This window comes from Pinus tabuliformis, chromosome 8 (assembly GCF_031772625.1).
Source record: "Pinus tabuliformis cultivar Carrire ecotype Pingquan chromosome 8, CPIR1, whole genome shotgun sequence".
Taxonomy (NCBI): Eukaryota; Viridiplantae; Streptophyta; class Pinopsida; order Pinales; family Pinaceae; genus Pinus; species Pinus tabuliformis.
The window spans coordinates 1533040974-1533068090 of NC_142294.1; positions in this window are offsets into that span (position 1 = coordinate 1533040974).

Here is a 27117-nt window from a genome sequence, read left to right on the forward strand (position 1 = left end):
AAACAACTATTACAGCATCCATCCCATGCATAGTGGGGATACAAATTACATCATATGTCCAATATGACTCAAAAAATAGACTATGAAAGAATGATACATATAACACCCTAGATATATACATGACTTATGCAAAAATTGATGTAAATATATGAACCATAGAAGAAGTCAACAACCATAATGCCAACAATGTAGAATGTTTGTGAAGGCTAATGCTCCCCCTGAACCTTTGCTACATGTGCATTGTCAACAAATTATTAATCAAGGCATCTTCTTGAGTCAAATAAAAATCAATAAACAAAGCATATCAACAGACTGTAATCATTCAATATCAAATTGAGCACCCATATAAGAGTTTGACCCACTGTTTTTCTATCATAGAAACATATAAGCTCCTGCAACCACAGAAAATCGTGTATATACGTGACTATCCTTCATGAAAACTATGTATATGAACCTTCATCTGAAAAACTAGATTTAAAGTAGGATGATGTAGAAATTACTCCCAGCTTTTGTCTGAGATATTCAAATGTTTCTTTGGGAAGCAGTTTGGTGAATATATAAGGAGCCTCTTCTTTGGGGGAAACATACTCCAATTTAACCTTTTGTTCAAGCACTTGTTCTCGTAGAAAATGTTACTTAATGGATATGTGCTTGGTCTTAGAGTGCATGATTGGATTTTTTGAAATACTGATGGCACTTGTATTATCACATAGAATGGTTATGGGTGGATTACATGTGAATTGAATGTCTTGCAATGTTTGCATCATCCAAAGTAGTTGTGTGCAACAAGATGCAGTAGCCTCATATTCTACTTCAGCCATAGATAAGGAAATCAAGCTTTTTTTCTTGCTGGACCAAGACACTAACTATGATCACATATAGAATGCACATCCACTATTGCTTTTTCGATCATCAACATTTCCTCCCCAATATGAATTTGTATATGCATGAAGAGTAAGATCTATATCTTTAGGATACCACAAACTAAAGTCTTGAATTCCTTGAAGATATTTGAATATTCTCTTTACTACCTGAAGATGTGATTCCTTTAGATTTTATTTGAACCTTCCAACATTTCCTACTGCATGCATGATATCAGGTCTAGTACCTGTTAGATAAAGCAAAATCTCAATCATAGATTTGTATGTTGGTTGGTTCATTGTAGATGATTCATCATTAGAACTACGATTGCATCCTGTTACCATTGGAGTACATACCAGTTTAGAATCTTCCATTCCATACTTCTTCAGAATTTTCTTGAGATATTTAGCTTGTGAAAGAAAAATAACATCTTTTGTTCATTGTACTTGTAGAACAAGAAAATAAGTTCACCAAGTAAGGACATTTCAAATTCTTGCTGCATAACTGAGGCAAAGTTTTGACTCATAGATTATTCATTACTACCAAAGATGATATCATCAACATAAACAACAATAATTAGCATTTTATTATTTTCAATCTTTGTATATAAGTTGTTTTCTGTAGAACCTTTTTTGAACCCTCGTTGTTGTAGATATCTTTCAAGGTGATAATACCAAGCCCTTGGAGCTTGTTTCATTCAATAAAGACAATTTTTGAGCTTGCATACAATTTTTACATCCAAAAATTTAAGGCATCCAAAAATCATCATTGTCATAAGCCATGAGTAGTTTATAATATTGTTCAGTTTCATCCTCATCACTATTAGATAAACCATCATTACCTTCATTGGTATAGTAACTTCTTCTCTTAGTAACCTGTTTTCTATTGCCTTTTTCATATTCCTTTCCCTTTTCATATTTATCTTTATGAGGACATTTGGTAGCATAATGGCCGACTATACCACAATGAAAGCATTTGAATGGTAGCTTACCTCTGAATCTTTTGGAACCCTATTGAAGTTTCATGACAAAGTTTTCCCCATCTTCTTCTTCTAAAATATATCCTGATTCATTGTGCTCTTCCTTTTCTCTTCCCTTTGTCGAAGCTTTGAAAGTGGCCTCTCTCATATTTGATGGACCTCCTCTCCTCATTTCAAAGGCAGTTAAAATTCCATAAAGTTGAACCATAGTAATAGATATAATATCCTTATGTTCTTCTATGGTAGATACTTTTGACTAAAATTTAAAAGACAAAGATCTCAAAATTTTCTCTACTAAAGTAGCCTCCTTTATCTCTTCACCCAGATTCTTCATACAATCAATAATCTCATCTACACGTAAAAAGTAAGTAGAAATAATTTCTTTTTTTTGCTAAAGCAAGAGTTGGACCTTCTATTTCATTAAACAACAATTAAAATACATAGAATACAACAATCCTCGGTGAGTTGTAGACCAAGGATAAAAACCTACAAAAACTGATCACGGGCGAGAGGTACAAGCCCCGAACCCTACAACCAAACCTCAAAACACTCAAAAGAAATACATTGCGGAAACCGGCAGACCAAAAATTAGACTCGGACATGGAGCAAAACAAAAGTGCCATTCAAAAAGAAATCAAATCCACTTAACACACCACCCGTGTAACTATGGAAGGTAAAGGATAGGCGCTTCCCACAAAAGACAATTTGCTACCCGCCAATAGTACTAAACACTGACTCCGCCGTGAGAAAATCACACCCCGTACACAACCATTGGACCCAAAAAATAGGCGTGAGGACTTTCCAAAAAGATATGACGAGACGCATCCATCAGACCCACAAAACTACATCTGCATTCTCAACCGTTGATCCTGGCTGTTGGATCCAACGGCCAGGGATCATATCGCACTCACCAACCTATTTGAAGAATAGTGTACGATTGGCAGCGGTATTTGAAACCATCCCTTGCCCACGTGTCAACTATTCTATGGGATCACTACCCCAATGCGAAAACCACATACCGCTTATGGGACGTGCGATCACCAGACATCCGGCCCAAGCGTGGTTTTTGGAAATGAAGGTGGGAAGAGGGGAAATAACTGTAGCCGGCAAACTATTTCCCATTTTCTGTTTTTTCTGGACACTGTATCTGTCCTCGAGACTGAGCTTATTTCAGAAGTGACCCCTTGAAATTTCCTCCGAGACCATGAGACTTCCCTTCCCCTGATTCCAGTAGAGTATGAGACAAATCCCTACTTGTATTTCTATCAATTGCATTTCAAAAGAATGAGAAACAGCTTGCCAGATAAATTAATTTATGCCTGTTATCCGAGACCGATAACCAAACATTTCCTTGTCTTTTGTAGCTTTCTCCTCATAGAGAACCTTTAAATGGTTTTGAGGAATTTCTTGCCACTTGTATGCTATCTCGCTTTCAGCATTGTTCACCCCTTGGTTGGCAAGAAGGTCTGCTAGTTTATTGCCCGTCCATCAGACATGGTTGAAACTCACTGTTCGCAGCTTTTGGAGGTGAACCTGGATTCTTTTGTAAACCAGGAGTAGTTTCCAGTGATTAGAAACTTTCTCTGGCCAAGTACCACAATTGATTCTTTTCACATAATTAATAGTAATCTCTGAGTCCACTTCAACAATGACATTAGAGAAACGGTGATGGATCATAAACTCTAGGTATTGTTCCAGTTCCATTAATTCTGCCATATTATTAGTGGCTCTACCAAGATGATAATGGAATGATTTTTCCCTTTTCATCTCTTAAAACTCCTCAAAAACTAGTTGTTCCTGGGTTGCCTTTTGAAGCCCCATCAATGTTGTATTTCAGATAACCTTTCAGTAGAGGTTGCCAAAACTCCATCCCTATATCCATTGCCATGTCTTTTCTGCTTAGACCTTGAGGTATAATCCCTTTCATTCCTAGTTGTCTGAGAATCTTTAGCTCAGACACCGATGGAGGCTTTTTGGGGAGATTTTGAACCGTGGTACTAACAGTCTCCCGAAGCTATTTCAGGATAAGATTAAAAAGACACTGTGGGGTGGACTTCTCACTTTTGAAAATCCTTTTATTCCTTTCCTTCCAAATATTCTAGATTATGAAGCTTGGCGTAAAAGTCCATGCCAGATTAATGTACTTATTCTCTGAAAAGTTAACTCTCCAATTGTTCAGGGTATTAGTGATACTACTATTGTCCCTGTCTGACTGCTGGAAAAAGGAAGAGAAGGAATCCCATAACCAGGTAGTATAAGAGTAGCTGTTGAGAATGTTCTCCATACTTTCGTCCTTCTCTTCACAAAACTAACATTTGGAGGGCCCCATGACTCCCCTTTTCGGTATGTTGTCCCAAGTTAAAAAAAAAAATATGATGAACCAACCACATAAAAATCATGATTTTCATCTAGCCTTGGTGCTTCCAGAGGCGCTGCCAAGTCTTGTCTGGAGCCCTGTAATCTCACCCAAGAAGAATGCTTTTGGCTTCCTTAAGATCAAAGATACCTTTAGTGTTATTGCCCCATCTCACTTGATCCTGCCCCTCTGTAGCTAAAATCATTCTTTGTTTAAGTAGGCTTCCTAGAGCTTTTGCCTTAATTTTCATGGGGATATCATCTCCATAGTCAAGTTTACTCTAGCTTCTCCATTTTCCTGAGGTTTGAGCCTGATCCCATAAATCCTTGACTTTATATAACCCTTGATTGTCTGTTTCCTACTTGAGACTTACAAAATCCTTAGTTAACAGTATTGGTTCTTGCTGCCACTTATCTTCCCAAAAGAGTGCAAGATCTACAACTCTGATTTCCCAGAAGCTATTATTTTGAACAAGGCTTCTATTGTCCCAGGCTCTATTCCAGATGTGAGACCCTTTAACACTGCCAGACATTCTTCTTAGATCCTTAGTGTGCCAAGAGCTAGCATATTTTTCTTTCCAGATTCTTACCCACTGAGCTTGTGGCTCTTGAACCCAGTACCACCAAAGCTTGGCTCGTAGAGTTTTATTGAGAATCTCCTGATCATCCAAGCCTAGCCCTCCTTGTCCCTTTGGTTTACAGATTTTGTCCCAAGAGACCACGGCCCATTTTTTCTTAGTTTCTTCTTTACCCTAGAGGAAATCTCTCTGAATTTTTTTGAGTTTCTCTAAAACACCTTTGGGATCTGGGAGGGTCGATAACATGAAAACCGAGATCGATTGTAGAACCACCTTTGTTAAAACCAACCTGCTTGCTAGATTCAAGACCCGAAAAGTCCAATTTTTGACTTTGTCTTGCAATTTATTAATCATTTGTTCCCAGATACCTTTATGCATTGGTCTGTCTATGAGAGGAATTCTAGAGCTTTTGCCTTAATTTTCATGGGGATATCATCTCCATAGTCAAGTTTACTCTAGCTTCTCCATTTTCCTGAGGTTTGAGCCTGATCCCATAAATCCTTGACTTTATATAACCCTTGATTGTCTGTTTCCTACTTGAGACTTACAAAATCCTTAGTTAACAGTATTGGTTCTTGCTGCCACTTATCTTCCCAAAAGAGTGCAAGATCTACAACTCTGATTTCCCAGAAGCTATTATTTTGAACAAGGCTTCTATTGTCCCAGGCTCTATTCCAGATGTGAGACCCTTTAACACTGCCAGACATTCTTCTTAGATCCTTAGTGTGCCAAGAGCTAGCATATTTTTCTTTCCAGATTCTTACCCACTGAGCTTGTGGCTCTTGAACCCAGTACCACCAAAGCTTGGCTCGTAGAGTTTTATTGAGAATCTCCTGATCATCCAAGCCTAGCCCTCCTTGTCCCTTTGGTTTACAGATTTTGTCCCAAGAGACCACGGCCCATTTTTTCTTAGTTTCTTCTTTACCCTAGAGGAAATCTCTCTGAATTTTTTTGAGTTTCTCTAAAACACCTTTGGGATCTGGGAGGGTCAATAACATGAAAACCGAGATCGATTGTAGAACCACCTTTGTTAAAACCAACCTGCTTGCTAGATTCAAGACCCGAAAAGTCCAATTTTTGACTTTGTCTTGCAATTTATTAATCATTTGTTCCCAGATACCTTTATGCATTGGTCTGTCTATGAGAGGAATTCTTAGATACTTTATGGGGAGGGAGTCCCTTTGGAAGCCCAGAATTCTCAAAATGTTTTTCTTAATAGCAATATTAGTATTTAAGAAAAAAAAAATTGACTTGGAAAGATTGACTTCCATACCTGTGGCCAAAGCAAATTCCTTTAGGATTAGATTGTAGGCTGAAGCTTCTTTGACTATGGGGAGCCCTTGCAACATGGTGTCATCAACAAATTGTTGGTGAGTCAGAGCTTGACCATTTTCCGATAATTGCAGACCTTTGATTTTGCCCGTTTCTTTGGCATGCTTAATAGATCTGCCCAGTCCCTCCATCATGAGAATGAAAAGAAAGGGAGAGAGCGGGTCTCCCTGCCTGAGGCCTCTAGAAGGAACGAAAATCTCTGAGGGGGAGCCATTCACCAAAATAGAAAAACTAGAAGAGGTCACTAGAGCCATGACCCAACGGATCCAGTTGTGGTCGAACCCAAAAGCCATTAGAACCTTTTTGATGTAGCTCCAATTGACCTTGTCATAGGCTTTTGCTATATCTAATTGCATTATCATCCCCGCCTATTTTTTGTTGTTAAGCATATGGACCACCTCATGGGCTTGAATGATATTATTTAAGATTTGTCTACCCTCCACATACCCTGATTGTTCCTCTGAAACTAAAGAAGGAAGGAGAGGTTTGAGTCTATTTTCCACTACCATAGAGATTATCTTGTAAACCACATTGCATAAAGCAATGGGTCTGTATTTGTTTGCAGTTTGAGCCGAATCCTGTTTGGGGATCAGGGAGATGAAGGAAGTATTGAGGGCTTTTAGGATCGTTTTACTGGATCTGGAGTCCTCCACCACATCCAGAATGTCCTGTTTAACAATGTACCAACAAGCTTTAAAGAAATCCGCATTGAAACCATCTGGACCTGGTGCTTTGGAGTTTTTTATGTCTCTAAGGACCTCACTAACTTATACACCGGTAACAAACCTGTTGAGATTAAAATTTTCCTCTCTAGACACTAACTTAGGAATATGCCTTGTGATTTCTTAGATGGAATGTTCTCTATCTAGATTGTTTTCTCGGGTGATATCTCGAAAATACTAGACAAGCATGGCTTCAATACTCTTATGGGTATTTTGTAGCTGTCCATTCTCATCCTTTATCATTGAGATTCTATTGTGTGCTTTGTTGGCCATCATGGATCTATGAAAGAATCTTGTATTCCGCTCTCCTTCCTTGAGCCATAGCACTCTAGACTTCTACCTCCAGAATGTTTCCTCTTGTTTGCATAAATTATCCCATTCTTGGTGATGTTTATCAGCCTGATCACTTTTGATTTTGTCAAAGCCATCTTTGATTAGGGCCTGGTTGAGTTCTTGTAATTTGATTTCCAATGATCTTTTGTTCTCAAAAATATTTCCAAAATCCTTTTTGTTCCACTCTTTTAGTCTTAACTTGACATGCTTAAGTCTTTTATGAAGGAGGTACATTTTTTAGCCCTGGAATTGCAAATCCTCTGACCACCACTTTTCAATATTGCTAATGAAATCCGGGTGAGAGAGCCAAATGTTCTTGAATCTGAAGGGCCTGTTCCTAGGAGAGATTAAACCCTTGATTTCCATTTGAATCGGCCAGTGGTCGGAACCTCCAAAGGGAAGGATCGTAGCTATTATTTCTTTATCTGTAAGCAATAGCTCCTCTGAAATCATGAACCTGTCCAACTTAGAGGCTACCTGTGCCTTACCTCCTCTTTTGTTGTTCCAAGTAAAAAATCCATTGCTTAGGGTTGCATCCACCAGTTTCATCTCCTCTGTGAAAGTCTGAAATGCTAAGGAGTCTTTGTTGAGCACTTTGGTACCTCCCTTTTTTTCCCAGAGTGATTTTATCATGTTAAAGTCCCCTCCCATGATCTAAGGAATCCAAACCTATCTATTCCTAAGATCACCAAGGGAGCCTAATACTTTAAATTTATCATCTATTCTTTGAGGACCATACAAATTTGTGACGAGGAAGGTTTTTGGCTCCCCCACTGGTTGAAGGACCACTGATAAATAGTTTCTATATGCTTCTGCATCTCTTATACTGATTTTCTTTGGATCCTATAGAGTTAGAATGCCCCCAGCTGTGTTTTTAGCTTTAACCTCTAGGAAATCAAATCTATTAAGCCATTTACTGTGGATTTGTTTTATTTTCTGGATGGAACATTTAATTTCTTGGATGAATATAACATCTGGCATTTCCAGTTTCATTCTATGACTGAGCATTCTTTGTTTTCTTTTACTACCTAGACCTATAATATTCCATGATGTAATCTTCATATTTAAAGATTTGTAACTGAATAACTAGTTAGATCTTTCATCTTACCTGAGTATATCATTAACTTTCCACAATCCATCAAGATGTCCTTCTGCTTTTTCCTACCTCTCTTTTTTCCTGCACTTCTTGTTGCTAACCGTGGAGTAGTTTTCATTACCTTAACTCCTCTTTGTTCCTGCTTGTCAATGGTTTTTTCATTCACTAAATCTTTATCTTGAGTTTTCCATAAGAATAGCTACATTTTGTTGCAGTCTTCTTAGGGTAGTGAATTTATTCACCCCATGGACCCCTGCCTCAAGAACCCTTCCAGATCTAGATGCTCCTTATCTAGAATTTCCTAAAGCTCATGATCTTCCAGATATGTTTCACTTTGGGTCATTTCCTGATCCATCTCTAGTTCTGTTTCACTCAGTATGTTTTCTTTCTTATTATCTGTCTCTTGTGATGGGTAGCAGTCTTCTTTCACTTCCGTTTCCATTCCCTTAGGGCCATCCTCCATAGATTGGTCTTCATTTTCCATTTCTACATTTTCCTCTAGTACATGATACCTATTTTCGCTAACCTTTTGCCCCTCATTACGTGGTTGCCTCGATCCTTTTTTGCTGCCTTTTTCTCTTCTTATAACTTTTTGGAAGTGTTATAGACATTTTTGGGAACTGCAACCCCAATCATAAATGTCCATAAACCAAGGGCTCTTAAGTCCCTAAAAGTGTTGATCCAACCCCTAAAAGAACAAGGTCAGCTGATTACATCATCTCCCAGAAGTTCTCCATGAAAAACTACTCAGAACTGGTTAAAACTGGACCATCTCACCTGCTCCATGGTCAAAGTGCGTTGCATCCCACCTAAATGCACACAGGAGGTGTGATGCATACTGAGAAGCCCTTCTATGTGGTGCGATGGGCCAGAGTGGACAAATGGCAGGGTCAATCTGCAAGGTCGAGGATCATGGAATCTTCTAGAAACTTCTCCTGTGACACTTGCCTCTCTGCATTCACCCAGGGATGAGTAAGAGATCATCAATCTCCAAGTGGAATCAAGAACTATCAGAGAGAGGACACTAATCAAATCTCAAAAGCTGACTCACCCCCCTTACAAACATCTATATATGGACCCCTCATCCCAGAGATCCAGAGGCTAGAATTTTGTATCTTGTAAGGAAGTGATGCTGGTTTCTTGGTGTAACATCATAGTGTTGGGTGATCTAAGCTTTTCATGAGGTGAAGAAGGGCTTTCTTGATGAGAGGATGACGTTGGGTCAGAACAATTGGTTGTAATCCTCTTTGCTATTCTTGATTATTAATAAATCTATTCAAGTTTTCCTCTACATTCTTTTATTATTGATGATATATGCATTTGTGTGGTCAATATATATCTGGTCCTATATTGTTTATGATAGTAGATATTTTTTCTTGGATAGTATTATGCTGCTTTGAACACAGGTGCTCTTTGAAGCTGGGTAGACAAGGAAGCGAGTGGTAAAGATCTATCAGAAGGGAGAGGAATCAAGCAAGGAGCCAAGTGCAAGACAGAGGTTGGTCTTCTTTGTTCCCCTCTTATCTATTTCTCATAAAGGAAAACGGAAGTGGTTTTAGTTTGTTTGTTTCTAAGGTAGCTACCAGCCTTAGTGGGACTAGCAGCTCTGCATAGACACTTGATTTCCCGATAACAAAATGGTGACTCCGCTGGGGAGCGAATAGATTGTTTGTTTTTCTATATTTGTTTGCTTTATAAACTTACAGATGGAGCCTGAAGTCAAGCCAGCTAACCTTCGAACTGCATTTGCTATGTAAGTACAAAGTAGGTCAATGTTGCTTTAGTCTATCTTCGGGTTTTGTTTATAAACTGAACAATCGATTTACAAGCTCTCTAATAGCCCTTGTGGTGGCTCTAGTAACCTCTTTAGATCTACCCCTGTGATTTATTTACTGATTACCACTTGCTTAGCCTAAATCCCTGAACTGTGCTGCAAACTGTGATCAAGAACTGGATCAAAAGTCTTGCACTGTACCATTGCACCCTCTCTTCAAGGATATCAGTATGCATCACACTTCCCATGTGCTGTAGGTGGGATGCATACTGGAATCCCTATGTGACAGGTGCGCTGATCAGAAAGAGCTAATTTTGCCTCCAGACTTTGGTTCTTTCACTCTTTTCAGCTCTATTCAGGATTTTTGCTGTTTGTAGTCAGTATACCTCTATTGGAAACCCCCTTCCTTGCCATTATTCTGCCTCCATTGTGCAAAGAACTGTAAATTTTTTTATGTATTGTGAGCCATTTTCAGTGCTCTTTTACAAAGAAGTAGCGTAATTGAACTGTCATTTCTTGATTTGAAAGTGTCGTAAGTGTTGTTTTCAGTCATAGAAGAGAATCTGATTGTTCTTGATAGTCACTTACACTGTTACTCTTGTATTTGATTTGGATTAGTAGTTTTTCAAGTGTCGAAAGCAAGTTTTCAATTCCAAATAACAAAGTGTCGTCATTGTCTTCATTTTGTCTTGAAAAGAAACTTGTTAGTAATGTCGCTTTGAAAAATAATTCAGATTTGCGCTTAGCTTTCTTTTTATCATTCACACATTAAGAAAGCTGAAAACAAATACATGCATGTGCATTTGCATTTAGACTGTTTGTTGGCTTGATTTAGGACAATGCATATAATGTGTTCTCTCTGCTCTATGTTGAAAGAATATCATCTCTCTTTCCTTAGTAGCTAGGATTTTCATTGCAAAAACAAGATTAAACGATTGTTTATAATCTTAGATTGCATTTTAGGAATTGTATATCTACATAACGCAGTGAACCTGAAAGGAAAATTTCTTAAGTAAGATCAACTATAAAATAAATTTAATGAATCTAAAAACGCTTTGGAACCTAACGCACAACATTTAGAAGTCTAGGCTAGAGACATATTCCAGCATCGTAAAGTTTGGTAACTATTGTTTTATTGATGGTTGGGTGATTCCTCCACTTTGAGATGATAAGTGCTAGTACAGACTTGTGCTCCCACATACCGTCAAGTATATATTGGGATACCACAATAGGCTTTATCCTTTATCCATAGGAAGCCGTGTCTGCCACCCTATTGATTGCAATGCACTGGACACAACATTCGGGAAGATTGACTGTTGTACCGTAAAAAGTATTCTACAGTTTTATGATTGGTTTGGTAATCCCTCTGTCTAGATTTCTAGAGTAGTCTCTTTCATTCCTTTTTAGACTCCTTAAAGGAAAAGGTCCATCTGAGCACTTGTCACTTCAAGTTCATTAAAAATCGAAGGTGACTAGAGTCATCTTTTGTTTTTTCTCGACTCTTAAAAATTGAAAAAGCAAGTTGTGTCAAAGCGTCTAAAATTTATTTTAATCGGAATAAACATCACCTTTCCTACGTTGATCTTAGGTTGAGAAAAATGGAGTCCACCAACCAAGGATTTTCCCTTGGAGGAATTCCTAGTCCTTTCTCCTCTTGGGGAGATGTTGGTGCACCCCATATGGCCCCATTGTCGCTTCCAGGATTGACAATCGGCTTTCCCGTATGGCTCTTCTTGACCTCTGTCGTTCAGAACACCGTGATTCCTGAACAATCAAGTCAGCAACTAAATGATACCAGGGTTATCCCCCAACCTTCTACTTCGTCCAATTCTCTCTCTCCTCCTTCCTCTTCACTTGATGAAGTTGGTAAAGCTAAAAATCAAGTAACTGAGAAGAAGAATGAGAAAAAGAAGAAAGAGAAGAAGAAGAAGGAGCCAAAAGCGAAAAGGGGCAACCAGGCATCGTCTAGCGAAAATCCACACACTGCACCGTCCAGGCCTAAATCGCCATGTGTCATTTGCAAAGGAGACCACTATCATCAAGATTGTCCTTGCATCCCTCAGATCCTAAGGGACTGGTCTCCCCGTTTGCACAATCCCGTGTCATCAACCTCTGATGATCATGTTGAGAATACACCGTCAACTAGTGAAAGTGAAGCCCCTGGAAAAAAAGGAAAATATAAGTTTCCTTGTAAATTGTGTGAAGGCGATCACGCCATCCACCATTGTCCCTTCTTAGATGAGGCTAAAAGAGTTTTGGACGACTGTCCGGTTTCACCATTATGGCTTCCTCCTGGATATAAGAAACTCATGCCGAGTCGGTCGCTAGTTGAAAATCCGGCTGACACGCCATTGTGGTTGACCGAAGCGTCTATCATTGAGGATGAACCCTATGAATCCACACCGGATGAAAGTCAAAAGGTCGAGGTGGCAGTTGACCCGGTCTTGCCTTTAGAAGGTCCATCTTCAGATGATACAGTCACCGGAGAGAACAAGAACGACACCGTTCAAATTCTCTTCGTAAGCACAAACTCCGATGAACATGGGGGCAGTCTGCCCGTTCCTTTACCGTAGGAAGGAAGTTCGTTAGAGTCATATCCGGCCATCTATTTAGTCCCACCTCCAAGCAACCTAGTTGTTTCCTTCGATTGGAATCTACTAGGCAGACCCTGTTTACCAGCCAGTGTACCATTTTGAATCATTGCTCAAATATATAGAATGGTCATGACTGGTACCATCATAAATGAAGGGGCTTCTGTGAGTATCCTTTCCTCAACTGCTTGGAAAGAACTTGGTTCGCCATTGCTTTTGCCTGAAATGAGAAATCTAACAGGCTTTGACAAAGGAACCAGTCGACCGTTAGGGATCCTTCCCAATGTGCCGATAACATTGAGAAGGAAAACTGTTCACATGAACGTAATGGTAGTCCAAGGACACCTGGATTATAATCTACTCCTTGGACACGACTATATTTATTGCATAGGAGCCATTGTCTCCTCACTCTTTAGAGTAATGTGTTTTCCGCATGAAGGAAGAGTGGTCAAGCTCGTAGACCAGCTTTCATTCCCTGGTTCACACATAGTAGATAGTCAAATATGATCCTTGAATGGTATTTTCACGTAAGGAATGTCTCATCAATCCCCAGTCCATCCACCTGATGAGCGCGAGTGATTCAGAGGACATGACTGAAACCCAGAGGGCATGCACCCTGGTCTGTTTCGACAGGAAAAGCTTGGGTATAGGGTAGGTTTCCACGAAGGATATATGACTGGTTTATGAGATTAGACTGGAATAAGATTCCTTCGTCAAAGTTATGTTAGTGGAGCTAGTTGTGCCACTCACCTCTATTTATTTCGGTAGACATCGCCGAGGAAGTGTTTTGTCCGCAGTGCGGATAGAAAAATCTTTGGTAACTTGGAAATTTTTCGCTATACCCAGGGGCATGCAAACCTTTTGGCGTGCAAGCGAAGAGAGACCATTTAATTTTTAAATTTGTAGGTCCTCTAACCCTTCAAACTCATAGGATTGGTCATTTCCTAACTTGCATAAAGAAAGGATGTGGGGCAATGCTTTGAAAAAATGCCATTTTAAATGAGACATCCTTATTATATGATTGGATCGAGCAGTTTTAATGCCGAATTCAAGCTCGTTAAAAAATAATCATAAGCAATGAGAAAATGTTCCCCCAGAGTTTAAGCTCATTAAAAAATGAACCAATTTCTGGTAAATAACCATTGTGAATGAATTATCATCAGCCTTTGAAACCTTGGTCGTGTTCTCATCATCACCTCCACTCTATATTGGCCGATCATTCACCTCCATTTGATTGTTTACTCTTTTTGAGGAACAGCTGCGAAGAGTGATCCTGTTAGCCATCCTTGTGACACTGCCGTGATTGGAAAATTCCAAACCTTAGCTGGAATTAGCTGCTACCCAAATTTATCACTCGTTCCTCGAAAAAAGAGTCTCCTTTAAGCTCTTTTCATCTGACTCGTAAAATATGAAAATATTGCCAAGCAATTGGCCTCCCCAGCTCGTTAAAGTGACCAGAAGTACTATCCCTCCTTTAGATTTTAATATTTTTGGACTTGAGGGATTATTACACAAAAATATCGAGCACTTGTTTTGTTCGACTTGTTAAAATTACCGAAAATTCATCCCTTTTGTATTATTTTATACTCTTCCAGACTCAAGGGATTATATGACAAAAAAGGATTATTGCAATTTTCTTTACATCCATTTTCAGACTCTCTAAAATTGAAAAGGACCAAGTTATCTTTGTCGTTAAACTCATTAAAACCGAATAGCGACAAACTTGTCCATACAGACAATAACGAGTTTCACTATCGCTAGGCTCGTTAAAACATAGCGATTGGTTTGCCCGAAATGAAAATTATAGAACAAGCATATGTTATCCTCCTCAAGCTTCACAAAAATAAAGAGGTACTGGTCAGCAATGACTAGGGAAAAATTAGGAAGAAAACTTGAAGAAACTTTATTGGTAGCAAGTCGCTCTTGAACATGACACTTTCACTCCGCATCTGAGTTGGGTTGGGTTGTTCCGTTCACTGGTCATATCACCATTGGTCCATCACACCATCCATATTTGGGGTTAACGCTACCAATCCATCATGTCAGTGTCACCGATATGTTCAAGAGAAGTCGCTCAGAGAATTCACCTGTGTCTCATCCACTGCAATGCATTTACGCTCCATTCTTTCATGACCGCCACCCTAAACCTTATGTCATCAAATCATGTTCACCTCCATTAAAATCATTTGCTCCCTTCCATGTCATTGATGTGGTATTCACTAAGGCCCTCCTATTATGGATCGCTTCCTGCCGACATCAGCTCATTATCTAGGAAGTCGATCTAGGAACAACCTTTTCAGTACTTTGAAGCTTGAATGCCTCAATGGCAAGTTTCTCACTTCCGGCGACAGGTTTACATCAATGGCCTTCGACCGAAAAATTTTGCGTGGTGTTCGACGCCAAGTCCCTTATACACACCACGTGAATTGTACTGTAGTACCTTGAGGGTCATCATCATTATCAGTGAGTCCTCTCGTGCCTCTTAACAACTTACATCATTGGCTGGTAATCAGGCGATGTCTTTCCATGTTCGACTCTAGAACATCTCTCACATGGATCGACTTGTACTTTGAGTCAAGATCGAATGATATTGAAGACATCAGATCTAGTTTCATCCATCCGGGCTATGATATATATTCAGGAAAATAAAGACATCAAATGTACATCATTGCTGCACAGATAATGATTCAATCCAAGGGATGATGGCTCTACCAGAATCATCAGTCTGCACTCAGACGATTGTCTATCTTATGTACATGAAAATGAATTTATGAAGCTGAGCAAGGGAATGCCCACCTCAGCTAGCTCATGAAAATATTATGAAGATAATGTGTTGTATTGTATCTTATTACAGGTTGCCTTCTAGCTTGAAAAAACTTCGGATCCTCAAGATAAAGCATTTCACCCGACATCAAAAGATTAACGACCTCATGCTTTAGGGGGCAACTTTTATAGACATTTTTGGGCACTGCAACCCCAATCATAAATTTCCATAAACCAAGGGCTCTTAAGTCCCTAAAAGTGTAGATCCAACCCCTAAAAGAACAAGGTCAGCTGATTACATCATCTCCCAGAAGTTCTCCATGAAAAACTTCTCGGAACTGGTCAAAACTGGACCATCTTGCCTGCTCCATGGTCAAAGTGTGCTGCATCCCACCTAAATGCACATGGGAGGTGTGATGCATACTGAAAATCCCTTCTATGGGGTGCGATGGGTGAGAGTGGACAAATTGTAGGGTCAATCTACAAGGTGGAGGATCATGGAATCTTCCAGAAACTTCTCCTGTGACACTTGCCTCTCTGCATTCACCCAGGGATGAGTAAGAGATCATCAATCTCCAAGTGGAATCAAGAACTATCAGAGAGAGGACACTAATCAAATCTCAAAAGCTGACTCACCCCCCTCACAAACATCTATATATGGATCCCTCATCCCAGAGATCCAAAGGCTGGAATTTTGTATCTTGTAAGGAAGTGTTGCTGGCTTCTTGGTGTAACATCATAGTGTTGGGTGATCTTAGCTTTTCATGAGGTGAAGAAGGGCTTTCTTGCTGAGAGGATGACACTGGGTCAGAACAATTGGTTGTAATCCTCTTTGTTATTCTTGATTATTAATAAAGCTATTCAAGTTTTCCTCCACATTCTTGTACGATTGATGATATATGCATTTCTGTGGTCAACATATATCTGGTCCTATACTGTTTATGATAGTATATCTCTGTTCTTAGATAGTATTATGCTACTTTGATTCCACAGGTGCTCTTTGAAGCTGGGTAGACAAGGAAGTGAGTGGAAAACATCTATCAGAAGGGAGAGGAATCAAGCAAGGAACCAAGCGCAAGACAGAGGTTGGTCTCCTTTGTTCCCCTCTTATCTACTTCTCATAAAGGAAAATGAAAGTGGTTTTAGTTTGTTTGTTTCTAAGGTAGCTACCAGCCTTAGTGGGACTAGGAGCTCTGCATAGACACTAGATTTCCCGATAACAGGAAGCTATCCGGATCCTTCATTTCCTTAGTTTTTCCTTTGTTATTTGCTTGACTAAGAGGGCACTCTCTGAACAAGTGTCCATGTTCATGGCATTTACGACATCTCGAAGGGATATGCTCGTAATCTACTGTTTGAACCCATTCCTCATCAAAAAATTCCAGGATGACTTCATCTAAAAGAGCTCCTGATAGATCCATTTCCACACAGATCCTTGTATAGGAAGTGTATTTGCCTGTTCTTGTGGCTTCCAAAGCTTTGAAAAAACATCCTAGTTTATTGCCTATGGTAGCAGGCGATTCAGTTTGCCAATAATCAAGAGGAAGAGAATAAAGTCTTACCCAGACCGGTACCGAAGTGAAAGTATCCCGCTCTGGCACAAAGTTCATCTTCCAAGGCCACATATAAAGGCTCGCTGCTAGATAAAAGTAGGGTCCTCCTTCGAATATTCTGTCTTTTTCTTCGATGTTTGTGAACACCACCATGAAAAATCCCTTTGACCCTAGATGTAGATCTACACTCCCTTTGGGTTTCCAGTGATACTTGATCCATAACTGTAAAGCCTTTTCTATGGGCCATATTCCCATAAACTTGCAGATTATAGCGTAGGTCCCCATATGTTCTCTATGTGCCTGAAGAGCAGGATCGTTTAACACCACTCTGGGAGTGACCTCCATTTTGGGTCTGCACGGTCCCTTTTGTTTATTGTTCTTAGTACCCTGACTTTTGTCTTCTTCTTCTTTGTCTTTAGTGCTAACATTTTCCTTGGGTCTGCCCCCCTCTATTTCCTTTTCATTATTACTCTGTTCCTCTTCCTCCAAATCTCTGACTTTGCCCAGAGGGGACTTACCTTTATTAGCGACAACATTTTTGTAGGAGGGAGGGGGGCTCCCTCCCCTGCATTTCTCCATTAGTAGCAGGCCCTAAATCCCTTAAAATTCTTGCAATGCATTTTTCCCTACCTGCAACTCCTCTGCCGTCCGTGCCCCCCTTCAGAATCCCTCAAATCATCCTCACTCCATAACTAGAAATACTTTCATCACTATGCATCTTAAGAGTTTCATACTAAATTCTGAGAGTTTGAAGCTTAGCACATTTTACATGGGAGTCTCCTTCATAGCTCTGAATGATTTTGTCCCATATCTCTTTGGTTATCTTGAACTACATGAATTTGACGAATTTTGACTCTGCCAGACTTCCCAATAAAGTATTGATTTCTTTGGCATTAGTTTCGTATAACTTCTTACCTACTGTATCTGCAGGTATTGCTCCTAGATTGATATCCTCCTTCCACGGTTTACCAAACATCGGCTCCAAGTGATTGAAGATAAGATCTAGTTCTTATTTTCCAATATACCAAGTTGTTCCCATTGAAGATTGGTGGTCTCATAGATCCCATGCCTTTATGATTTTTCATCTTGAAAGATCTCCCTTCAAGTGATCAAGCTTCTTCTGAAGGACCTCCTATGATACCAATTGTTGGAAATAATACTTGGGGGGCGGGGGGTGAATCAGCATTTTCAATTAGATAACATTTCAATTCCCAAACATATTTATATACGCTACTTCAGTGAAGTGAACTTGCGTGTGTGCGCAACTGTGATTAAGGAAACCAATGTATACCAAGAGAAATTATGATTTAGTCAATTTATCATGTGTTGATTTTTAATCAATGCATAAGTATCTGATTATATAGTAACTATGTGCAGTAATATCATAATAAACCATCACACATAAACAACACACATGAACACCGAGATTTAAGGTGGAAACCCAATGCAGGAGAAAAATCGCCTACTGTTGTCATCTCTGTCTTCTTTTAATATATAGAAAATTTGTTTACAACATTGTATTGGTGCAGACTCATACCACTATGTAGGCACCCACCTACAGAAGGCTACAAGCTTCTCTCGTTTTCCAACTTCAACTGGAAGGGAGCTACAACCCCCTAGCTCTTGCACTAGCTGATGTATTTACTATTATGTAGACGCTGACCTACAGAAGGCTACGACCTTCTCTCTTCCTCCAGGGACCAAGTTTCATTAATTTTCAAACTCGATGCTCCTTGTACAAAACAATACAATATGAAGGTCTCATTTTATGAAATTTTCATACTAGGCCCATCAAAAACTTTGAAACTCAAACTACATCAACTATCTATTAGTTAATCTGAACAATCAGATCATTGTCACCAAAACACTATGTTGAACTCAGAAACCCGTGTCATCATTGAGAACCATCTAGAACCTCAAAAACCATACATCAGAATGCATACACTACTTTACTGAACACAACCTACGTGTATATGCTACTTCCTTTAACAAAACCTGCGTATACCTTCAGAACTAGTAAATCATAACAACTTCTTAATCAAATCTGTACCAACCATTAATATTACGAACTTCTACTATCAATTTTTTAGAGGTCTAGATAGTCAGCATCAAAGATAACCCTTATCACTTAATCAAACAATCAATCAGACATAAAATCCTTATGCATTTAGTTTTACATTCAGACTGACAGTAGAAAAACAATAGTAGTGATCAGATAGATTAGTCATTTCTTAACAATAGGATTTTCCTTTGCATATGCTACTTGTAAGGGTAGAACTTGCGTGTACATGCGCCTTTACAAAGGCAAACCAGCATATAGATCTACAAATATTAACTCACAACTTCACTAATATTCCAGACTTTAGACATACCCAGATCATGACATTTAAAGAATAAAAATTTTGTAAGTAATCAAATCTAGGCCAACTAATATTAGATCATTAAATGATAATTCATTTCAGGTCTCATGATCTTGATCCAACAATGAATTCAAGGTGCACAAAATATTCCAGATTATATCATAATCATAGCCCCTACAACATCAAATATACTTCAAAAGGATGTATTCCTGAGAAACGCTTTCACTTTCACACTTGGCCCTTTGATATTCTCCTCCTTGTATAGTTTTGGCCTTCCTTAATACCTCACACCAAAACCACACTTACGACCTATGGTATTCTTGGACGGGATCAAATTGTCATTACTCTGCTCAATATTGTGGGTTAATACCATCGTATTGACCCTTGGTATCCTTTACTCTTGAAATTTATTGATTTTCCAACCCATACATGCTTTTCCTTTTGTGAAAGTGTGTGCATACACATACGCTCTTTTTGTTAGGTGAACTTGCATGTATACGCTGTTTTTACAAGGTGAACCTATGTAAAGAGCTTAAACTATCTAAAAAATCCTTTTCCTTCAACTTATTGATTCTGATAAGTAGACCTTTGTTCAAACTTTCTGTTCTTCTGTACCAATGCCCTATTACCTCTGAATTGACTTGTTACATTGTGAGTTTCCTTTTATCAAATATGAGCGGATCTGTGAGTGAGTTGCCATCAAGGACAACACCTGTATCATAATGCCAACACTATGTTCAGAATATCCATGGGAAATATGTTTTCTTTTTAGAGGTTTTGCCAAAGTATAGGTGTGGTTGAACACCAAAGATGGTGTCCCCTAAGGGGGAGGGTTCAGTAACAGGCCTAGTGAAAATTCCATATAATAAATGTTAATAAAGGAAAAATAATAACCACAGTTGATGGGATGGTTATTCCAAGCTAAATGGTGGGAAAAACATTCTACTGGGTGTTCATTTGATTTATTATGGCTCAAAAATTTGGGAAAGGCAATGGCTAAGGATTTGGAAAGGAAAAGTGGCATTTTTGGCACATTTATTTATGAAAATAATGGAAATTAGGAGAAGATAAGGCGAAAGGTTACAAGTTGCATCTGAGAAGGAAAATGAAGTAAAATAATGGAAAGTGAAGAAAATAGGGGAATAACTAATAAAAATTCTTATGAGTATTAGTTGGTACCTTTTGTCAGTTTAACATTTTGATAGTTTAGTTTTGGAGCTCTCTTATTATTCTCTCTCTCTCTCTCTCTAACTATTATACACTATTACACAATAATTTGTCACTGTCTCCCTGTCAGTCTCCCTACTGTGTCATGAATTTAAAATAATCATGCTCATGCTCTCTAATCTAGCCAAATGACCCACTTTGCCAAAGTTTTCTCCATCATCGCGACTGTTATTAAAATAACCACGCTGACTGGCACCTCATAGTGCAACGAATGCGCTCCCAGCATGGAAGCACACGGGTTTTCCGCGCTGGTCGAATTTCATGAGACAGCGCATCCTATGTTTGTATTGAGTCGCGCTGACACAACCTTCTCCATTATTCAAATGTGTTGTCAGCGCTCCAGTACAGTTATACAGTCGCGCTGATCTAGTTTGGGCGAGTTTGTTCTAACAGTCAGCCTTCCAGATGACTCCAGACCTGGTTGTTGGCCTGTAAATGTCGCCCTCCCTTCTATGGCATGTTTGTTCGTCATTTGAGCCACCTTCCTTGGAGATAATCTCATCCTCCCACCATTCTTGGAGACTCCTTCTCCTATTTAAACCTCTACCATTACCATGAGCAGCTAGTTTGGATAGTGTGGAATTCATAGTGCTTAGAGTGCTGCTAGTAGGTAGTTGGTGTGACAAGTGTGGATTTGCTAGAGAGCTTAAGGAAGGTTGTGAGTATTGCTTGTGTGAGAGAGAGCTTTTGTCTTGGGAGATCTAACTCCAAGGGTGAATGCTTAAGAGACTTTCTGGCTAGACCCTCTTGAGAAGGACTCAACGTCAGAACTTTGGTTGTACCTTTCTATGTTATTGATTAATAATAGATGACTACTATTATGGTTCCATTCTCATTTGTCTTTGTAATGGTTAATGTGAATTACGTCCTTTCTGACTGATGTATAATTGCATTTATTAGATTTCACGCTTGTGTTTGTGTTTCTCTTCATGTGTGCAGGTATCTATCTACGGAGATCGTGGAAGATCGTGACCAACCAAAGCGAAGGAGCGAGAACGACATCTCTCCATCAAACAATAGAGTTTGAATCCAAGTAGGTGTTCATTGCCTATCTCTTATTTGCAATTAGGAACTTGCATAGTAGCATTGACTGATTGTTTCTAGACCCATTCTGGGCTAGTAGGGATCGACTCTATCCATAGAGGGGATTTACCTCTCCAACAATTTGGCGACTCCACTGGGGATTTGGCCTTTGTCTCCTTTTGTTCATTCTTGCTTTGAGTTTGATTGTTACTCTCTTTTCAAAGATCGGGGATTAGTTCTCTGCTTTCAGACTTCCTGGTTCAGTCTGGGAAGTGCCTTGATTGTTTAAAGAGTTGTTACCTTGGTTTGGGAGCTTTTGGCCTGCTTGTGCCTGTTTTTTAGCCTCAGCGCGGTTTATATCAAAACAGTCGCGCTGACAGCGCATAGCTGTGTCTTTGACTTCGTGGCCATCGCGCTTGTACACTTAACAGTCGCGACGATTCTGAAAAATGAACCAGCGCGACTAAGCCGTGTACTTCCGCGCTGACAGCGCTTTGTTGCTACGCGTGACTTCTGGTCAGCACATTGTTGCTGAGTGTTACCCGCGCTGATCCTGTAGAATTGAATTTGTTTCAATTTTGCCTCCTGAGCCTGCTGGTTTGACTATCTCCTACTCTTTCCACCTGGTTTATGATTTGATTTTTATTATTTGAACTGTGAAGCACTTGCTTGCGAAGTCTTGTCGGGCGGATCTTGTTTTGTGTCCTGTGACCTAGTGCTATCATCCCGTTTTTGCTGGATTGACCTTGTTTTATCACTCGTTCACAAAGATTCATTGCTACTTGCCTTTGCTATTGCGAAAACCTTCCTCTTGTTGCCTTCTTTGCTTGGTTGTTTAGGTGATTGTCATTGAACCTATCCTCGGATTGTTTCGATTACTTCTCACTACCTAGACATGGATCACAGTTGCTTGGGTTCAATCGACTCTTTTCACGCTTGTTGTGTTTTTCATTGAGTGATTTGATTTCTCTTTACTCGGTGTTGCTGTCTCTCAAAATTCATTTTAAGTGCATTGTGCCATTGGAAAAAGAAATCAAACTAATATCTTTTGCATTCAATAGTGAATGGGAAAAAGAGCATTTCATTGATTTATGTTCTCAAAAATAAAAAGTTTCATTTCTTTGCCATTAGCTGCATTAGATTGTTTGATTGATTGAGTTCATTTTGTTTGGTTGAAAACTCTTAACCCTCTCATAGTTAGAATTCATTGAACGAAATGGTATTCTTTGGCATGTAGTTTGCATCTAGGTAATTGTGAGAGATCACACGATAGGGCCTGAAACCGAAACTTAATTCAAGATCAACCATAAAATAAACTGAATAAACCTAAAAACGCATTGGAACTTAACGCAAACATCTAGAGGTCTAGGCTAGAGACGTGTTCCGGCGTCTTTAAACATAGTCATTGTTGTTTCAAATTACGGTTGGGTGATTCCTCCTTCTGTGACTCGATAGTGGTCTAACACGGATTATGCTCCCATGTACCGTCGCGTATATAGGGAGACCCCACTAGGCTTTTATCCTTGATCCATAGGAAGCCGAGTCTGCCGCCTTGCGAGCCATAACGCACCGAACACAGCATTCGGGAAGATTGACTGTAGTACGGAAAGTCCTTGGTTCTCATTCGATTGCCAAGGTGTATAAGCAGTTTTACGGATTGCTTGGTAAACCCTTTGCCTAGAGTCTCCAGAGTAGTCACTTTTGATCCTTTTCGGACTCCTTAAAAGAAAAGGTGCCAATGAGCATCTTGTCACTTTGTGCTCATTAAACATTCGAAGGAGACTAGAGTCATCTTTTCGTCCTTTTCTCGACTCTTGAAACATGAAAAGGTCAAGTTTAGTTCCTGTGTCTTAAAAATTTATTCAGCCACGTTAACATCACCTGGTTAGATTTTGTATTCGTTAGTTTGTGTAAGGTCTTTATCGTTAGATTCCTTTAGGTCTTGTTTGGGGTTTTGTCATCCTGGCTGACCCGTCAACTCCCGTTCCAAATGATCAAGGTTCTCCATCTTCTTCTGCTCCTGAGGTACCAGTTGTAAGCGATACTCTTCCTGTTATTCCGAGTATCCAAGATATCAACTCGCATGCCCCGGGCGACGAGGATTACGAAGAGGATTGGAACCCTATCTGGGAGCCTGACGAGGACGATATTCCTGTTACCCCTCCTGGTATTTCGTCTCCAATGTCTACCTCCCACATGGATGAGACATCTCCCAGCGCAAGTGAGACACCTGTGGTGTCGAATGTTGACACTCCCATCCCAGCTACTTCTCCACTTCCCCCGCGTTATTCATCGTTGAGGGATAGAGTAGCTGCTAGGATTCCTGCTACGACTATGTGGGATCCTCAGATCACTCCCACCACAAGATCCTTTGTTTCACAACCCCATACTACACCTGTTACCTTAGTTCCCATGAATCCAATCGTTTGTGTAGCATACTCGACTCCAGTCGTCAGTGCCGTGACAGCGTCTTCGTCTACAAACACTAGTGCTGATCCCTCTCACGGTCAAGTGAGTAATGGCCAGCCAGAACTTTCGTCTAGAGTCGTCGACCCTGCACAAAGTGCTCCACCCTCTTCTGGTCCTGTTCCAGGAGGGGGGCCATATGATGCCTATGGGCAAGCTGTTCAGGACCCGAATGCGCAAGGTCCACTCTTTTATTATGATTCTACTGGTCAATACCTCCAGTTCACTCAGACCATGCCTCTTCAACCTTTCGATGATGTTTCGGTATCGTTATCCATTGCTTGGGACTCCAGTACTCATTCTTTTCATGGGGGCCAGGCAATCCCTGCGCAGCCTCAAGGACCGCCTAATCAAGGCCAACCACCTTATGTGCAAGCCCCCCAAGGGCAACCACTTTATGGCCAGTCTTACCCAGGACAATATGGGGGCCCACAAGGACAACCCTATCAGGGACAACCTTCTGTTATAGACATTTTTGTGCCTCGCAGCATGGAGCATGAAATGTCAATAATTACAGGGATCCTCAGTCCCTAAACATGTTGTTCTTACCCCTAGAAGAACAAGGTCAACAAACCACAGCACTTCCCATCAGTTCTCCACCTGAAAAAACTCAGAAACAGGCTATTTTTGGATCATGTCAGCTGCTCCACTGAGCATCTGCGCTGGAATGCAACTGCTCCTCCTTGTACCTGCGCTGAAAGTCAAATCCAATGAAGGCTACCTGCGCTGGGCGAGATTGGCCAAGTGGCACAGTCATTCTGCAAGGTGTCAATTGCCCAGGAAGCTTCCAAACTGACACTTGGTTCAAGGGATTCGCCCTGTGATGAGTAAGAGGTACTTGATCTCCATGTGTAAGCAAGGATCTCCAAGTGGACTCAAGAACTGAAGTTTAACTGAAGAGGGAGAGGACACAAGGCAGCTTTATGTCAGTCTCAAGCTGACTCATCCTTTCTTCTTCTATCCTATATATAGAGCTCTTCTATGAGGTCTAAGGAGGCGGGAATTTTGTGCAAAGCAAGGAGGTGCTGTTGGTTTACAGTTAGAGCTATTGGGTGATTGCTTTTATAGAGGTGAAGAGGAGACTTCTTGCTGCTGGGGAGGTGCTGCTGGATTGGAGCCATTGATGGTTGTAACCTTCTCAGAACCCTGTTACTTTTATCAATAAAGCTTTGAATGTTCTCCTATATACTTGTATTGCATTGATGTATTGTATTTACTTGTATATTTGATTCACTCTAATCCATGCATCAGTTATGAGTACATGTATCTTTTAGTTTTCTTCTCTCGTTTGTGCAGGATCTGTGTGTAGCTGGACCGGCAAAGAGAACAAGGAGCTGGGAACAAGAGACAAAGAGAGAGGATAAGGATCGACAAAGCGAAAGACACCAGGTTGGTTAATCTTTTCTTCCTTCTCTCTGTACTTTCATAAAGGAAAATATCAAAGCTTTACTTTCAGTTGTTGCTAAAGACTGTCACCTTTAGAGTAGGGATAGGGTCATCCGAGTCGGATACTTTTCCCCACAACAAAATGGCGACTCCGCTGGGGAGCCTAGTATCTTGTTGGTGTTTGTAGTATCTTTGCTATTCATTTCCTGAACTAAAGAGTACCGAATCGAAAAGCTTTTGACTATATCAAAAGCAAAGTAGAGGGGCTGCTACTCTTGCTCATTTGTGAGCAGATTCATGATTTGAAGAGCTGATCTACAAAAGACTCTTGTACTCTTTGTGATAGCTTTTCATCCTCTTGATCATCCCTTAGCTTGTACTTGACCTATAGCTTTTTATTTCAGCAAAAACAGTGCATTTTTGAGCTTTTTATGACCCGGAAATCCTTGTAAACGCAACTCTCGTGTCTCAGTGCAGGCTGTCCACAGGCAGTCTGCATTCCAGCGCAGGTACTCCCTTTGGGAATTGCGCTGAGAGTCAATTTGACAGACCAGAGCCTGCGCTGATCCAGTTAGGCTATGTCTTCCTGAGGTTTCCCACTGTGTCTGAGCCCTGTTTTCACTATTATTTTGCTGCTGATTGCTTGTCATTTGTACTTGCTGTAAACCAACTTTCCTTGACATTATTCCGCCTCAGTTGTGTGATGAAACTGTGATTGTTCTTTCAGTATTTCTTGTTTCAGTTACAGTTTCCCATTGTGAAAAGCGAACCAGTATAGTTGTGGCCTCTTAGATCCTGAACTGTAAAAGTGTCTTTGTGATCTTAAGAGCTAGTTTTATTACTGTTCATGGATGTTTGAGTTTGTTTGTTTTTCATTTTATGGTTTGAATTCATACATTTTTAGTGTTGAAACAAGTACCTGTAAGGTGTCTTTTCATTTTAGACAAAACTTGTTTGTTTACGCTTCAAATTGAATTCGAAAATTATACAACAGTTTCCTTTTGTCTACATCAACATTAAGGGAAAAGAAAAGAAATACATGCATCTTGCATTTGCATTTTGATAAGTTTGCGTGATTGATCTAGGAGAAAGTGCATTAGTTTGCGCTTTGTGCTCTGTGTGGAAAGATAGTGTTTTTCTCTCCCCCCAGTAGTTAGGATTTTCAAAGCTAAAAAGATTGTAAAGCTTGCTTATCATTTTAGCTGCATTTAGGAATTTGTACCAATACATCTCGTGGTGATCCTGAAAGACAAACTGCTAAACAAGATCAACTTAAAATATATTGAATGAATCTAAAAACGCATTGTAACATAACGCTCACAATAGAGGTCTAGGTAGAGACGTGTTCCGGCGTCGTTAAAAGTAGTGACTGTCGATCTCTACGAAGGTGGGTGATTCCTCCTGAGGGACGATAGCACTAATACGGACTTGTGCTCCCGCGTACCGTCGCGTATATTGGGAGACCCCTATAGGCATTTATCCTTTATCCTTAGGAAGCCGTGTCGGCCGCCCTACTGATCGCGATGCAGTGAACACAGCATTCACGAAGATCGACCACCCGTACCGTAAAACGTATTCTCTGGTTTCACGAGAGGTTTGGCACACCCTCTGCCTAGATCTCCAGAGCAGTTTCTTTTGGCCTTTTTCAAACTCTATAACTGAAAAAGTCCAACCGAGCATTTGTCACTTCGGGCTCGTTAATACATCGAAGGCGACTA